Below are 12,451 nucleotides of genomic sequence, written 5' to 3' on the forward strand. Positions count from 1 at the left end.
CGGTGATACAATTATACAAATAACATTTATTTTGATTTGAATAACTTGTTCAAAATAACAATATATAATAAATAAAAATATAAAAATCAAATAATAAAATAAACAAATAAAACAAACCAACCAACCATTATTACCCATCTCTCAACACGTGACCTATTTCCTATGCTCTGATTGGGTCAAGATACTTCCTATTGTTAAACGCGCGTTTGTCAACCGCCAATACAGAAGAAGAAGAAGACGACAACAAAGAAGAAGAAGAAGCGCGAATAGAACCGGATGTGTTGCATTGAGCCGAGAGAGACAAACAAAGTCAAGGTGAGCTTACGGTTTTATTTATTTAATGTGTACAGTATATTTATGGTTAAAAAGCATACTTCGTATTTTAAAGTGCATTCCATTTGAACGGGGAGGCGGGAATTTCCCACTTTGCTAGCTACGTCACCCACTCAGGGTAACGTATTTGGTGGAAGCTGAAGTGAGTGAGCGTGCTATTGCTCTTTCGTATTTTGGGTTGTCCATGGGTTATAGTTAGTGTCTATACTGGAGGCTACGGAGCTATTGTAAGTTTGTTTGTGTTTTTTCCCCCCGCATCGTCATAGATATATACATGTGGATGTCCCCTCTGACGCTGTTGTCCGGAACAATGTGTTGAAGCGGCCGCCATCTTGGGCCGGGGTAAGCCGCGTGTATTACTGCATTAGTCAACAGAGGCAGTCTATCAACGATTAAAATCACAGTAACTTGCTGAACTTTCAACCGATTTTCAGTCGGTTTGGTTTATTGGAAATGTCACACGCATTTATATAATATAACAGATTATTTTCATTATTTTTTTTTTATTTTGAGGTTGCCTCATTTTTTCCCCTTTACTCATTTTGTAGGGCTGTGCAGGCCAGTGTAAAGACAAAGAACGTGTAAGGTACAGTACAATCACTTATCATGATTGCAAGTCATTAAAATGGGTACAGACATCTGTAATCTATTGCAGTGGTTCCCAAATTGGGGTCAGTGATAGAGTATTGGGTTTGCCATGTCATTGCAGCTCAGATGAATTGCCTAGTGCACCAAAGATCCTTCATGTGTTTGGCCCAGATCACAGAGGGAATGATTCTGAGGATGAAGCTGTCTTACCAACAAGAAAACAGTAAACTATTATTATTATTTTTAATTTAATAAGCTGTTTAAATTTGAGGAATGTCTGGAAAGCTTTGCTCTTTTCTTTTTTGTATACAAGATGGACTGTTTAATGCAGATGTACTCAGTTACACTTTAACCCCAAAATGTGCAAAGGTGCCACAAATTATGTTTTCTTGTGGGGGTGAGGGTGTGGTCAGCGCTGTGTGCGTTGACGTGTCTGTGTGTGTCTGGGCACATCAGGGCAAACACTCAGGGATAGAGCAGAGGAGAATTGCGCGCTCTCTCCAATATAAAGGTTGGGGGGGGGGGGGGGGGGGGCACTGACATTTATAGCCAGGCATCTCATGGGCCATGAAACAATCACTGGTCTACCTCTTGAGTAGGTCTAATGCATCAGAAATATTTCTTTCTAATTCCTGAAGAACCTATTCCAATTAGATAAACACCAACAAAGGAAGGGCATCCTTGCAATCCAAACACCCCCCAAAAAGTAAATAAAATCTAATGCTGATCATGCTACTCTTGCAGAGTGCACCATACTGGAGCTGGACCAGAGAGGCCAAGCGTCCCGTAGCCTGCACCAGGGAAGGATTTCATCGACTGACCTGCACCAGAGAAAGACTGTTTCCTCTGAGGCACATCAGTTGATAAGAAGACCACAAACCAGTCTTCATATATGTGAGTATTATATTTTATTCGTAGGCTGTGCTCTGCTGTTGGCCTGAACACATTTTTATGAGACCTGTTGTTTATTTACTTATCCACAATTCTTTTTTCTTCCTAGCACACCTAGGCCTACCACATCCAAGGGTTGAAATCTGTAACTGAAGAAGAGGTGTTGGACCAAATCTGCTACCATTAGCTGATCGCCAGTCTGTCCAAAACATGGAGGAGCGGCTCAGAAATAGTGCTGACCTCAAAAACCATCTGGTAAGAATGTCATGTCAAACTATCCTTGTGAACTGGAAAACCAAAGATAATTTGTGTATTCAGCCTTATACCCATAAGCCTCCCCTTGGCAAAGCAAATTTTGTTTGGCACAACAAAGCAGCCAGACTATCATTCTGCTGCCATGATGCTGGACAGGACAGGTTAAAATAAAAGAATGTCATGTCAGTTAACCTTCTGGAGAAAAGTTATACAATGACAAACCATGTTCTTGATTAAATAGGCTTTAAATAACATTGCTGGGACATACAGTATAAAATTGAGAAACTATTTAGTATATGGGGGAAAAGGGAATCATAATTACACGGATAAATTTAACAGTTTCACGGCACCACAGGCACACTATTATCAAAGTAGTTGAAACCATAGGAAGACTGACTTCACTCTGCATCCTCATCCTTTATTTTACTTTACAAATTATTACTGTTGTGCTTACATTGCATAAATTATGCTGGTCAGACTATCAGACCAGTTCAGATTTGCTGCTGATATTTTCAAACATGTTTAAAAGAGTTAGGGCATATTGTACTGCTGATAAACTAACAAAGAAATATCAATTCACAGAGAACTGCACTGGCTCTTAAAGGAGGGGGGGACGTTAAAGAGTGTAAAGAGTGTCATGGGTGCAACCTTAACACTCTCTCGCCAAGAATGTCAACATGCGCGGTATAAATGGCAAGATTGGCTTCCAGCACCTGCAAATAAAGGATGTTGTAATTGGTAAGTTTGTCTTAACAAACACTGACTCCCTCAGAGACCATGCATTTTTTTATTTATTTGTTATGGCTAGATTTAAACTGTAGGTCTGGATGCACAGCTCTGAATTTTTTCTCTCTTCTTTTTTTAGAAGTCCACGGTGGGAATGATGGACTGCACAGACAGCACTGCTTCATTTGGACTTCTGTGCCCTTTGTTAATTTTTTACTAAGACTTTAACCTCCCTGATTTTATTTGTTTTCCTTTTGTTATCCTTAAGCTCACATTCTTTTAATGTATTTCAATTATTGATCTTATAATTTTATTGGGTTAAAAGCATAAAATTTTTTTCCATCCCCACTTAATGTTGTTTCCCTCTGTTGTTCGCTCTCCACCAGTGTAACATATTATTTGATTTTTATATTGTTATTTATTATATATTGTTATTTTGAACAAGTTATTCAAATCAAAATAAATGTTATTTGTATAATTGTATCACCGTTGTTGTAGTATTTTTTTAATCTAGGCTGAATATTGCACAGTTTGATTAAGGTATTCATTAGGCTGACACCTGGTGCCAGTGTGGAAACTGTTCTGGGCCAGTACAGGGCCACCATTAGGCTGACATCCGGTGCCAGTGTGGAACCTGCTCTGGGCCAGTACAGGGCCACCATTAGGCTGACATCCGGTGCCAGTGTGGAACCTGCTCTGGGCCAGTACAGGGCCACCATTAGGCTGACATCCGGTGCCAGTGTGGAAACTGTTCTGGGCCAGTACAGGGCCACCATTAGGCTGACATCCGATGCCAGTGTGGAAACTGTTCTGGGCCAGTACTGGGCCACCACTGTGTCTGCATCTGGCCTCAGGCTGGCCCATGTGTGGGCCACCTTTGGCAAACCAGATCTGGGCCAGCAAAGGGCCGTCATTCTTTGCGGTATGTGGGCCAGGTTTAAGTGTATTGTGTGGGCCAGAACCGGGCCAGACCAATTTTGCTACCTGGGATATATAAAACAATCAGCAGCCATGAAAAAGAACAACAACAAAAAAAAGTAAAAAAAAAGAAATGTGGAATCTATTTTTAAGCATGGCTCAATATTTTTTTTTTTTTTTTTTTGCATAAACCATGCAGCCAATGGTAAAAATAAGACAGGGAGATCTAAACCAGTTAGCAAAACAGAGCAGTGTAATGGATTGACTGAGCTGATTAAGACTGTGGTTTGAGGAAGATTGGCTTCCTGCTGCCATGTCAAACCAAAGAGGCTGTGAGATTTGTGGCTGAGCCTGTGTTGCTTTGCTAGCATTAGCACATTTCCACTGAACCTGCTGAGTTTGTGCATTGACCACTGAGAACCCCTGTTACTCCTTCAATAATGGTCAAACCATGTTATTTTTAGCCCTCCACAATTACTTCATGTCATCCTAATAAAAGAGCCATCTGGAATGTACAGAGAAAGAAAAGCAGGATTGTTAGACAGAAAATGAGTCACACAGTATGAGCAAAGGGCAGATAATAAAGTACTATGAAGTTCATACAGGAACTGTAACACTATTAACAGCGTAATTTTGACTGAATTTAGTCAATTATTAAATATATATTTAAACATGGGTCTTTGGCTGAACCCGCTGGCTTATAAAAGTTTTGTATTTTAAACAAATGAAAGCATGGTGCCACATTGTTGCCATGACTGCATGCTACTTTTAGGTTCAACAGGTTGCTATCATCCATGTTCTGGTCTTGCTTAATACTGGAACTTAATTTACCTTATTTTTGTCAAGAGGTACATGTACAGGTGGCAGCATGGCATACTTGCAGTACAGAAGATCTTTGCACACTCACACACAAAAAAAACACCAAACATAGATAGCTTACCAAAAAGACAAAGAGAAACTCAGCTAAAAACTCCAACAATCATTGGCATACAAACAAAATACAATTTAATCCCTAAGCAATAATATGGGCATATAAAAAGATATAAACAGGACTGTCTGCTTTAGAGCTTCTGCTAATTTCTCCACTTCAAAGAAACCACACAAACACTGTGTGATATGAAAACAGAGACTCTGCTGAGAACAAAGATGTCTGTCTCATCGCTGTGTGACAAATACTCTATGAGTTAACAGCCAAAGAGCAGCAAAGGTAAAAAAAATCACTATGCCATAAATCATGTCTTATTTTTGCTGTTTTCTGGTCAAAATTATTAAAAATAAATAAAAAAATTAATTAATTAAATAAAAACCTGCTAATGTGTCATCCTATAACTCTGTCTCTGTTGTTTCCATGAAGATAAAAAAGGTTTTATAGTGAAGTATTCACTTTTCCTATGATATTTTTTGGGGGGTTCACTTCTTCATGGATCCTCATGATGTTTCTAAAGTGAATTTGGGAGCTATCCGCTGCAGGGCTGCAGTCCCAAATGTTTTCTGAATATCCTTCAGTCTCACAACGGGAGAACTATTAAATGCAGATCTATTGCAGTCATCTATTAAACACCTTTAAATACCAATATGATAATGTGACATTTTTGCTCAAAAAGCAGGCTATGTTTGATTTTCTTGTTTTGCTTCACACAGCTTGGAACCATAGATTGTTTATATCTGGCACATGCGAGAAAGTGTGAGCTCCCGCTGGTAACTGTTCACATCTAGCAGTTGCTCAGTTAGCTTTCATTCTAAGGCAGGGAATCACAGGTGAGGCTGGAGGAAATGGAGAAGAAATCCTTTCCTATTGATGCTGCATCATAGTGGCAATGCTTCATCTACAAGCTCAGGCTGGTAAGACGTGGGATATTTATCCACCTAATCTGGCTCAGTGGTACAACAGATGGGATGGCGTAAGACCTAGACAGGTGAAGGGTATTAGATAAGACAGTGTCAACACAGGTTGTTAAAGTTTGAAAATATCTAATGTGAAACAATAGGAGCAGAAACCATGGTTGAGCATAGATAACAACAAAGGACCCAAATGCTGGACTGCAAAGCAGGAGGCAGATAGACATAGGAACTAGGATTTATTCAAAGAAACAAAGGGGAATTTACACTGGGGCTGTTTGACCCACTTTAAATGAACTCTGGTCTTCTTACAAGGTTGGTATCGTTCATTTGGAGTAGTGTGAAAAATCATTCGCACTATGGTGGAGACCAAAGAAGCAAACTCTAGAATTTGGTGTTGATTACTTTTGGTGGACAAGCTGTTCTTAGTCCTAGCCAATCAATAAACTAGATTTTCTTTTTCTTTGTTGTTGGTCAGCAGACATTCCAGGGGATACCACCCCCTAGTGAGCAGCTGTTGTAACTGTGTGACATTGAAAAGGTGGTTTGATCCACATGAGTAAAATGCAGTGTAAAGCAAACCAGACCAAATAAAGGTGTGAAATTTTTTGGAATTCCCTGCCCAATCCTGTGTAAAAGCACCCTAAAAGAATTGCAGTGACAGATTAACAAATTTACTTTAACCAAGATTAAATAAAACTTGCAATGGACTACTGGCAAACTGAAAAATTAACCATGAGGCACGGGGAGGAGTATAACCAAGCAAAATAAAAGAAAAGGCTCTGCAAAATGGAACAGGAAGTCACATAATCTGAGAACAGAGAGCATGAAAACAGCCTAAAAACCTCAGTGAACATTAAAATGAATAAATCAATAATAATATTAAACTTCAATAACTAGAAGTAAGAACATGGCAACAACCTAAAGCTTTGTCCCAGCAGCATACTAGTATATCACAAGAGTTTTTATTTTTTTTTTTTTTTGTCTTTTTCTTCTTCTAGTGGACGTGTCAGGAATTCTTACTTGATGGCTCATCAGATACAACTTTACAAAAGTACAAAACAGTCTTAGTCTTTTTAGACCTCTTCCCAGCTTTAAACATTCAATAGCCTAACAAATATACTGAAGGATCTGGTAAGAATCACCCTAAAAAATCATGGGTTAAAAACAACCATAAGTTGGGTTGTTTTAACCCAATGTCTGGGTAACTATTGGACCAACCCAGCAGTAGTTAATTTGACCCAACAAAATAGGCTGTGCATTTTAACCCAACTAGGTGGGTCAAATTAATTACACACCTGGGTACATTCAACTATATGAATTGGTTAAATATTATGCAAATTATACTTTATATTCCACCCAAATAGTGAGTCATATAAATTGCAATTCTACCTAAAAAAATGGTGATAATTCATAGTGCCTTTACATATACGTCACATTCACCTATTCACACACGCATTCACACACTGATGGCAGAAGCTGCCACGCAAGGGGCTCAACCACCACCCATCAGGAGCAATTAGGGGTTCGGTGTCTTGCTCAGGGACACCTCGACATGAGCTCTCTGGCCGAATATCAAACTGGCAACCCTTGGGCTACAGGATAACCACCCTACCCATTGAGCCATGCTGCCCCCATGAGTTAACAAGGTAGATCTCAACCCTCGGCAAGAGAAAAAAGAAAAAAAAGTCACATTCACAGTCTACTTGCAAGCAAGTATTGCTGCATGCAAAAACTTAGCAGGCTTTGACTCATCTCCTTCTATTCCGTACACTCCATTTTGGAGGAACTTCCAAACTGGTGCACACTGCTTTGGGTACTCGATGTCAAATATGTAAAATACCCTAAAACAGACATTGACTGCTTAAAGAACAATGACAAAGACCTGAGATGAGTGTCATATGTATCTTAGCACTTCGTTCGCCATGTCAAAGATGATTGGTTGGATTGCCGCCCAGAGCTTTGTGGTGGTTGAGGGGAGAAGTTGGCATGATGATGTCTGATGTGATGACGTTCAAAGCATAAATAACCTAGTTGCTGGGTTAACTGATATTTGTTGGGTTGATGGATTTTAACCATAGACTGTATATAACCCAACTGTGTTTGACCCAATGCATGGGTTCACAAAAACAACCCAGATAATAACCCAAAACCCATATAATAACCCAAAATGCATTACACATTCCATAACCCAGCATTTTTTAGGGTGTAAGGGTTCTTCATAATAATTTGGTAAGCGCTTTACTGTCACAGACCATCAGAGTGTACAGAGCTGTCATGTGAAGTTCCTCAGAGCTTTGCTCCGGGACCTATTTTGCTTTGCGCTGTTTGTTCTTTCTTTTGGTCAAAAATACAGCAATTAATTGACATCCTGCCATTCCTAACCATCATTTTGCTGGTGATATTCAGCTGTAATTTTCATTTAAATGCTCTGAGGTCCACAAATGGGTGTCCTTAAATAACTGCATGACAAGCATTAAGCAACATTTACCTACAGCTGAATTTGGACAAAACTGAAACTTTAAATATTGCAGCAGATAGTGCCATCATTGATATGAAGCAGCATTTGGGTGATTAAGAATTTTCAGAAGTCAGGATCAGAAATTTAGGTGTAATTTTTAATTCCTTAAGATTAGACCACTAAAATAATCTGTTCACTTGTCTCAAAAAAGAGGAGGCTTAGATACATTTTGTCCACAAACAGAAGAGCACATATAACTTCTGTTTGAACCTCAGGTTTTTAAAACCTTTTGCAGAGATAAAGTTCACATTTTCAATTCTGATTTGATCAAGATTTCGAGCTACAGCAACATTCTTCCAAAAGGATATTCATATCCATCCGGAGTGTCTTTTTAGACAAGAGATATACTTGTTTAATGAAAGAATAGGCACATTACTCAAAGGGTAAAAAAGCAGACGGAGCCGTTGTTATTCCAACATGTTTTTAGTTCGACATGGGCTCTTATGACAGTCTTGTGCTTATGTTTTTATTTATTCTATGCTGTTTATTTCTTTTCTGTGTAGGCCTTTGTGATCTTTGTCTGTGAAAGGTGGTATAAAAGTAAACTTTTATTTACTTTTACAACAGCTTCAGCATAAATCCCCCCACACACACTCTGGATAAGAACCGATGTCAAACTCCAAATATAAAAAATAAAGCTTTGATACGTTGGAGCTTTTGAAAAGGAGGATTTAGCAACAGTGATGTGTCCTGTTACTGTTTTTATGTTATATTTATGACGTGCTTGGTGTCCTAGTTAATAAGAGATCCTTTCAAAAATTCCTTCCCTCTGAGGGATACATGGCCTGAAAAAGTCTGAGAGCCTCCGTGGTAGCGAGTTTGAAGTCATATGTGGATTCACTAATAATAAACTGCTAATGGAAACAACAGTAGTAGTTCACTGATTAGATGTGACAGGATTTGGTCACACAAGCAATATTTCCCTTTAAGGATCAGCTGCTGATAGTAATGGCATTGTAGATTATTAACATCTAAGTTATAATGTTTCTTTTTCCTTCAGTTTGAGTTTTCTTTATCATTACTTTAAGGAAAGGAAAGAAAAGATTACCATTGGTTAAAATAGACAAAAACATGCAAACGGTTGTGTCCATTTATAATCAAGCCCATGCTGTACGATTAGAGAGCAAAATCCATGTCGCCAAGGGAGGGATCAATGCTATTTTGGCAGAAAACAAATGCCCTATGTCAGTATGTTTCCACATTTGGACTCAGAGGCTCAGTCGTTGCCAACTTTCTACTCCTGCCAGCAGAACAGAAACCTATCGTCTGCCTTTTATCACAATTGTTGCAAACAACAGCGTTTAGTGGGCTCAGCCTCCACTTTACATCTCACTGGCAAATTTAACTTTAACTGTTGTTTTACTTGGAGTTGCTTTGAGATTAACCGTGAAACTTATGCTAATGCCTCTCTTGCCTTTTAGCAGTTATTTTTGTTGACCTAAACTGGGGTCAGTGAAAAACAAAAAAGAAGAAAAGAAAATGGTAAAACAGTCCAATTAAAAGCTGTGATAAACAGCCTCGTGTTCATGCCTTTCTGATGACAGACTGACAAGAACGCTGAAAACGTGCTGTGCAAACTGACCAGAGGGCAGAGAATTCACATTTGACAAGTGGCAGGTTTCAGTGCAGATAAAGGCGCTCGCTTTGTGCCCTTGCTATCGTTCAAGCTCAAACACACACACACACACACATACTGTCACATGGCTCTATCCCCAGGGAGACATCCACTGCCTTGAAGTCTGCTGCACCACCAATCGCAATCTTCCAAGGCTGCGAGAACAGAACGACTGCACCCTGCTGTATCTAAATATCACTGCCACTGCTGGAATTTGTGTGAACAAGTGTGTGTATGTGTTTCTAACACAGAGATCCAGCCTTGTAGTGGAGCTGACAAATGATTAATTATTTCCCCCAGATTTTTCGGCTGGTTCTTCTTATTAACATCACTTACAACATCCCAGATAACGCAAACTAGCTGTACTGCTTCGCCAGCAGCGTGGATATATTTACACCAAGCTAGACATCAAGACGCATATGAACATATCACATATGGCTGCGGCGAGGCTTGCTGACATCATCTCCCATGATCAGATCTAAACCCAGAGAGAGTCCTGCTTCATGCAGTAATGAGTAGTATGATGGGATAAAATGAGTCAAAAGAAAGAAGTAGAAAGATGAAAAAGAAGAAAAAAAGGAAAGCAGGGGGAGGGTGAGAGGGGAAATAGAAGCGGCCTGACTAAGCAAGACAAGCTTGTTATGAAACAGCAATAGGCTGCATACCAACTGGCTGCTCAGATTGATTTATAAATGTGAGCTGACAGCTGAAGACGGGTGAAAACAAACTTTCTGGTTTTGCTGCCAACAGTCGTCGGAAGCTCGCAGGCATATTATTAACTGTCATGTGATTCAAGTGTAACAGTGGTTCTGGCTCACAACAGATTTGTCTCTATAAAATAGAAATAAGTCAAAAGTCAAAAGACTTATTCAAACTGGCACTTTTCATCTTTCAGATTGTATGTCACTGAAGTCGACATTGTAAAGGTACTATACTGTGCAATGGTCTTGAGCCAAACCCTCATTTATATATTCCCACAAAACAGGAAACATATTTAGTAAAACATGCAAAAATAATATTTCAATTATTGCATAAAAGCCAAAAACTGACTAGCATGATTCTAGTAAGGTTGAAAGTTGATATTTGGTATAACCTCCTTTATTCTGCAACAAAGCCCGAACCCTCTTAGAGAAGCTATGTTGTAAATTCTTTAAATTGTCCTCAGGTGTAGTTCTCAGCATGCAGTTACATCCATGCATAGATAATAAACTGGTTACATGTTAAATACAGACTCCTATATTCATTATTCTTACTTATCATAAATATTATTGTAACAAGAATAAAAACTAAAACTATTAAACAAAATTCATTTTAAGTTTTGATAATATTATTGTTGGTTTTGGAGGACTAACATTAACTAATGTAAATTATTGTGGTCATTTGTGTGTAATTTTGCATTGACAGATGTTGGATATTTCCCTTTATTGGTATAATATTTGTGAATGGTTGGAAGAATCACAGCAGCGATGAGCTGTCGCTAATGGAATGGAATTGGCTGTTTGATCCATAGATTCAAGTGTCTATTTTGTGCTCAAATCAGTGAATTGGTCAATATGAAATAGTTTTAAGAACATAGAAACACATAACAGCTTGTGAAAGTGGTCAGTGTCAAGAACTGGATTTAAATTAAGTTAAAAGAAAAACTTTCTTTGGTGTAAGACTAAAAAAAGAAAGACAAAAAGCCTTAAGGACTATTGTTAAACACAACTAAAAGATTACAATATAGTCTCCTTGGAAGCAAAATATAGGGGAATGAGTGGTGCTCAAGACTTATACACAGCACAACATGTTGCTTTTTTTAAATTCATGACTAAAATTTGGCTTTTCTGACTGGTCTGGCTGGAAACACATAGCTGTAAATGGCTGGCACAGTTAGATAGAGAAGCTAATTTTCTTAGTAAAATATGCCAATAGCATAAAATATCCTGGAGGGAGCCTAAATCTCCAGGAAACTTTAAGATTGTAACTTATTTTGTCAGTTTTATGCATCCAAAGGAAAACTTAAAACATCAGCCGATGAGTGCATAATTCAATGACTTCATTGACTTAACATTAGCAAACAACGAATAAAATCTTATGCTGCGTAAACATGTCACATTTGACTTACTTGTTACTGAAGTGTGCATGCACTCCAAAACAAATGGCAGTTGCCTTTCCTCACCCCTCCAGCTTGTAAACACTTACACACACACACACATGCACACAAAACACAGTCTCTCTTATTCTACCTCATGCACCCGCCCCACCCCCCCTCTGTGTCTCCCCAGGAGACTGATGCAGTGGCTGATTGCGTAGGAAGTTCTTCTGTCATCGTTAGTGGGGTTGGATGCACTTGTCAGGGACCACATTAAGAGTTTCCAATGAACTCTCCTTTAATTCTTCGAGTCAGGAGGAAACAGAAAGGGGTCAGCAGTGCGTGGACCTTTCTGAAGATGTGCATTGATATAAGCCCGACATGTAATATGAAATAGAACGTACTGCACTGAAAATGTACAGGTGAGTAGAAGTCAGGCAGTTCAAAGACTGGTTTGGTTTTGATTGGTTGTTTGTCCTTAATGTTATTTTTCTATTTTTTTCCCCTTAGCTCAATCAGACATTGAAATGAAAAAAAAAAAAAAAAAACTGGGCCACATTCTTTATGACCTTAAAGTTTTTTCAGTTTACAAGAAAAATGAAAAAAAAAAATTTTATTTGTTGACAGGAAAGCAGGATAGTGCAAACCTTACTTCTTTTTAGACTCTGAAACTAAATGCACATTTGGATGG

At 38.7% G+C, this 12,451-nt stretch overlaps 1 long non-coding RNA gene across 1 annotated transcript; it reads left to right on the top strand.

The window, feature by feature from the left end:
- The first annotated feature begins 336 nt into the window (after positions 1-336).
- On the top strand, positions 337-3,134 carry LOC121635747. Its single transcript, XR_006009525.1, has 7 exons — positions 337-675; positions 882-919; positions 1,043-1,144; positions 1,666-1,815; positions 1,922-2,067; positions 2,650-2,805; positions 2,933-3,134. It is a non-coding gene; the product is annotated as an uncharacterized LOC121635747 (long non-coding RNA).
- The last annotated feature ends 9,317 nt before the right edge of the window (positions 3,135-12,451 follow it).

Source organism: Melanotaenia boesemani, chromosome 24, assembly GCF_017639745.1.
Source record: "Melanotaenia boesemani isolate fMelBoe1 chromosome 24, fMelBoe1.pri, whole genome shotgun sequence".
Lineage (NCBI taxonomy): Eukaryota > Metazoa > Chordata > Actinopteri > Atheriniformes > Melanotaeniidae > Melanotaenia > Melanotaenia boesemani.